The following is a 5,730-nucleotide window of genomic DNA, read 5'->3' on the forward strand; positions in this document are numbered from 1 at the left end:
GCCATGGTGGACGTCATGTTTAGAGACTCCATGATGACATCACATTGAGAAACTCCGTGATGAACCTGAGTTTTTTCACAAATGGGTGTAGCCATTGTGGGCGTCATGTTGAAAGACTCCATGACGTAGATATCTGGAAAATGCCTCCCTAGCTAAGAGGGAGTGTTAATGTTATAGCGTTGGGAGATATTTTTTCTCCTTAACTCATTTGTATTTTTCCCTTAATAAATATTTCTCAAGGCAGGTCAGCCTTGACATATGAATAATATTTTTCATTTTTTATTATTTTCTAGGGGCCGACCTAGAAATGTAACCGCCTAGACTTATATATAAACAAGGTGAGATTAGTTCATTTGACCATTGATTCATTCATTCTCCAGTTCTTATTTTCAGCAAAGGATTCACACTTCAGCAGCAAGTTCGAATTCTAAGAGCAGCAAATTTGCTTCAAGGAAAGGTGTCATTATTGTGTGTATCCAAAGAGATCGCACTATCTCCAAGTGCATATATAGTGTATGATATTTGGCCTTGTGTAGGGCCTCATTTGTAAGCAGATTTCTGCTCTTGTTCTTCAAATATATAAGAGATATATTTTTGCTGGGTTTTTCTCCCTCGAGGAGGGTTTTCCCAGGGTATTTGTTGTGTTCCTTGCTCTATGTGCTCTTGTATTTTTGCTTACTTCATTTTTGATTCTAAAACTAACACAAAATACCAACTACCATCTATAATTTATATTTTAAGTATAGAAAATTGTATGGTTAGTAAACTAATATTTGCTAATGATATTATATTATATATTAATTTTTTTTTTCAATTTGAATGAAAACAAGACTCAATTCATAACAGAAAAAAAAAAAAAAAAAAAAAATTTAAAAACTAAAAAGCTAACTAAAATAATAACATAGATATCATTTAAGTCTTAAATGTGAATAAATTTATTCATACTATAAACTTACAGCTTGTAAACCTATAAATATTGCTTCCAAAATGAAAACATATGAAAAAAAATAATTGTGTATAAGTCTTCATTCATTAAATAATTGTGTATAAGTCTTCATTCATTTCTATGAGAAATAAACCCCTTTACCAATCTCAATTAGAACTTCAATATTGCCTTCCTGGTTGTCTGCCATATTCAACAGAAAAGAATTATGATGCTCCTAAAAATGAAATGTAAAATTGTTATCAATTATTTGACCAATTAAAAAATTAATTATAACTACATGCATTTTACAGTAAATAAAAACTATTATAGAGAAACCCCTATATATATTTTTTTCCCGGTTTTTTGTATTTGATATTATTCAACATATTCTGTCTACTTGTTAGTAAGAATTCATGTCTCAAAAATTCTTAACACTGGAAATAAAATACTTTAAGTAATGTTACATTGCTTAGAGTAGAATCGAGAGGGAAAATGAAGAATCCTTACTTGGAGTTGGCAAAATTGTATAGCTTCCTCGTCAGCGAGGAAACAATGAGGCCAATTTCAGCCTCGCAGAGAACAGAGAGCTTGCTGGGCTTCTTCAAAAGTCTCTCGCTCTACATTTGGAAAATGTAACCGTGCAATTTACAGTGTTGTATCCTTTGCAGATTCACCTTTCCCCTCACCATTTTATTCCAAGGTCAGAAGTTGGAATATTTTATAGAATGCAAGAGGTAAGGCCTGTGAACTATTTTACAAAATGCCTCAAAGAAATGTGGTCTCATGGTATGCCACGATTGCAGAAAATGCCACGCCCTGTTATGCCATCGCATTCACAAATGAGTGCCATAAATAATACTGCTAACGCATCCAAATACAGTTACAGACTCTTCATAGCCTCAACATTAAAACGGCTTCACAAACGTTTTGTTTTCTCCATTTCTACCGCCCGCATAGAAATCAATTTAAAACATAAGGAGTAAATGTACACGGATCCAATGCTGCCACTGTAGGCGCTTCTCGGCGTAATAATAATATGGTTGACAAAAGCTAAAAGCCTTGAAGAAATACACTAATAGAAAGCCAAAACAAATGCTGGAAAGCCACACTTAACTCCTCGAAGCCACAGCAGAGGCTAATATAGCTCAGCAAATTTCCATTTTCCACAGTGAGATCGTAACATACAATAAGAAAATTAAGTTGGAATGAAAAAGACGCAAACACAATGTGACGCGGGGCAAATATTAGCAACTAGAAAGTCTTAAAAACAACTACAAATGGCACCTCACTTAGAGACACAAGCCCACTGTGAAATGTTTATTTTATTAATGCCAGTTTTAGGCTTATTGGGATTTCTGTCATCACTGGACTTGCCATTGCAACCCATTCTATTTTGAGCAATTACAGAGATATTTAATGGTTATCTCACAGATCTAGATGTGACTTTCTGTTTGCAATGCCTATTCACTCCATTTGGAAAATTACCATGCTAATAATTGGAATCGATAGCTATAATGCCTAAGGCATAAAAATCTTTATGCTACCTGAGCAATAACGAGACATGGTACCAAGTCCAACAAGCCATGGTCTAATAATAAGGCAAAGCAATCAGCATGATGATTTAGTTGAACAATATTTATATGGGCACTTCTCAATACTAATCATGGACAGACAAAGAATTCCAAGAGCAGCACATTGATTTTCTTTGTAGATCCCTTTCAAAATCAACCTTTTAAGCAGACCAAACTCCCATAAACTATTGATGGATTACAGATGACGCGTGACATGACTTCCTCTTCACCTAAGAGGGCCAACCCTTGAACCTACTAAAAAGTTCTTAAGCCTTTTTGAGGTTTTCCCACTTACGTAAGTACAAAGCTTTCTACTTTTAAACAATTAAAAAACTAGGCCCACAACTCCAACCTACTCCATCTTTTGGAAGGGGCATGGGAATAATCATATGAGGCAGGAATTCAACAATAGCCTTAGTATATATAAATGCACAAACAAGAACATGATACATTTAGTTGTACCTCAGTCTTGTTAATAGGTTGTGGCTTCTACAAAGCTACTTAAAGAAAATGCATGCACACAAATTTTGTAATGCCTCATGTCGCTTATGATATATCTGATAAATTGATGGCACTGAATACTGCACTTGTTGATAAATTAATAATCAATCTCATTTTATCACCTGTTTTGAAACAACATACATGGTAAATTCGAAAATTTTATGCTATGGTCCGGAATACACCATATGGTCACTTATGGATGATATTTTTTATAGGTATATAATGCTGCAGCATAAATGTTTGACAGCATTATATACGGTGAAGAATTCTCCGGTGACATTTCAAAAAGCCATCGGCCGTACGCTCACCTAGATCTATATCTACATATTTCCTACAAGCACTAAGCAAATTATGCCACATAATGCTATCTGGTTGAAATGGCATGTCATTGATAAATTTCTCAGATTGGTTTAGATGCCCAGCTCGACAAAGGATGTCAACCATGCATGCATAATGTTCCTCCCTTGGTGCAAGATAGTAATCACGACTCATCGAAGCGAAAGAATTCCAGCCTTCATCCACTAGGCCAGCATGATTGCAGCCAATCAAAACACCGACAAAGGTAATATGGTTTGGCTTCATCCCTGCCCGTTGCATTTCATCGAAGAGTTGCAGTGCAATTTTGCCATGTCCATGCTGGGCATATCCTAAAATGATAATAGTCCATGAAACAACATTTCTTGTATGCATTTTATCAAAAACATGCCGAGCATATTCAATGCTTCCACATTTAGCATACATGTCAACCAGAGCACTCCCCATAAGGACATCAGACACCAATCCACACCCAATAATTTTGGCATGTGTTTGTTTGCCCTGTTCCATAGCTGCCATGGCTGCACATCAACTAAGTACACTAGTATAGGTACACTGATCTGGGATCCAGCCTCCCATTTGCATTTGGGAAAAAAGGTCTCGCGCTTTCACAGCCTGCTCATTTTGGCAATATCCTGCAATCATCGAATTCCAGGAGACCAGATTTTGCTCAGGCATTTTGGTAAAGAGTTCAAATGCTTCCTCTATTCTCTTGTTCTGAGCATATCCAGCAATCATTGAATTCCACGAGACCACATTTCTTTCTGAAAATGTGTCAAATGCCTGTTTTGCACAGTCCATGTTCCCACATTTGGCGTACATATCAACAAGAGCACTCCGGGCATAGACGTCCGATTCAAAACCTGTTTTGATGATATAGACATGGACTTGAATGCCACTTTCTAAAGCTACAAGAGCACCACATGCACTCAAAACACTAGCCAGAGTTGATTGGTTAGGTTTCACCCCTTCCTGTAGCATCTGGACAAAAATTTTTAGAGCATCTTCGCAGCTGTCATTCTGAGAATATCCCGCAATCATTGCACTCCATGAAACAACACATTTCTCTGGCATTTTATCAAACAAGTAGCGTGCATCTTCCATCCTACTATTGTGTGTATATCCTGTAAGCAGTGCAGTCCAGGAATACGCATCTCGTTTAGGCATTTTGTCAAACACTTCTTTTGCTCTATCTAAATAGCCAAGCTTTACATATAGATTAACAAGGGCATTGCACACAGAAAGCTCTGAATCCAGTCCCATCTTAGTAATCTGCCCATAAACTACTTTGCTAAGCTCTAGCTCCCCCAGATTTGCACAAGTACTAAGGACACTATTAAAAGTAAACTGATTCGGCCTCGTTCCTGACCGTTGCATTCGGTAGAACAAAGCGAGAGCCTCTTCAGCAACCCCATTCTGGGAATATCCAACAATCATTGCAGTCCATGACACAACATTTCGTTCAGGCATTTCCTCAAACAATACTCGCGCATCATGAAGCCTTCTACCCTGCACCAGTCCCGCAACCATGGTTGTCCAGGAAAAAATATTGCGCTCAGGCATGTAATTAAACACTTCACGTGCATCCTCCAGTCTGCCATTCTGTGCATACCCTCCAAGTATGGCGTTCCATGCAACCAGTGTTTGTTCAGGCATTTTGTCAAGCAGATTGCATGCATCCTTCAAACACCTGCACTTTGCGTACGTAATTACAAGTTTAGATGCTAGAAAAGCATCATCTTGGGATCCAGTTTTGATAATGTGGGTATGGACAAGTTTGCCTTCTGCCAAAGATCTCGCCTTGATGCATCCCTGCAATTGATGCAATATCGTCGTTTCTTCATTATTAATGTGTACTTTCTGGTTATTATGTTGATGTGTAGTCGTAATAACGTTACTGCCATAAGTTTGGTGAAGTGCCAAGCCATGGGTTTGAGAGTGGAAAACTGATCTGAAGACGAAACTTCGCTTACACCTAAAAAGGTGTAGATGTTTCATGACTTTCATTGTTGGTATTCATCAGCGCCATGTTACCTTTCCACCATATTATCTTCCAGATGCGTTGTTTGTATTGGGTAATATTTGAATGCAGCCAAATGAAAACCCATAGAAAAAACTAAACCTTCGGTATAAGTTCTGCGGTCATTTTACCAATAGCGCCAAGAGTGTTACCACATGACTCAATTTGATTAAATAGTCTTATATTAAGCTATATATATATATCCTTAATCACATAATAATATATTATAGGTTATTAATAATAAAACTATATTACAATCACTTCATTAACCAAAGTGCAAACAATAACTTTGCAGAGTGTCAAAACAAAGAGTTAAAAAAAAATCAAAATTTTGAGCTGATGAATCTAGACCTACTTCCATTTCTAGGCAAGAATGATCATAAAATTAATCAAATATT

General features: G+C 36.9%; 1 pseudogene; it reads right to left on the reverse strand.

Annotated features, from left to right (window-relative positions):
- Positions 1 to 2,901: 2,901 nt before the first annotated feature.
- LOC131045627 (pentatricopeptide repeat-containing protein At2g13600-like) lies at positions 2,902 to 5,469 on the reverse strand (annotated as a pseudogene).
- Between the last annotated feature and the right edge of the window lie 261 nt (positions 5,470 to 5,730).

The sequence above is a fragment of the Cryptomeria japonica genome, chromosome 4 (genome assembly GCF_030272615.1).
Source record: "Cryptomeria japonica chromosome 4, Sugi_1.0, whole genome shotgun sequence".
Classification (NCBI taxonomy): domain Eukaryota; kingdom Viridiplantae; phylum Streptophyta; class Pinopsida; order Cupressales; family Cupressaceae; genus Cryptomeria; species Cryptomeria japonica.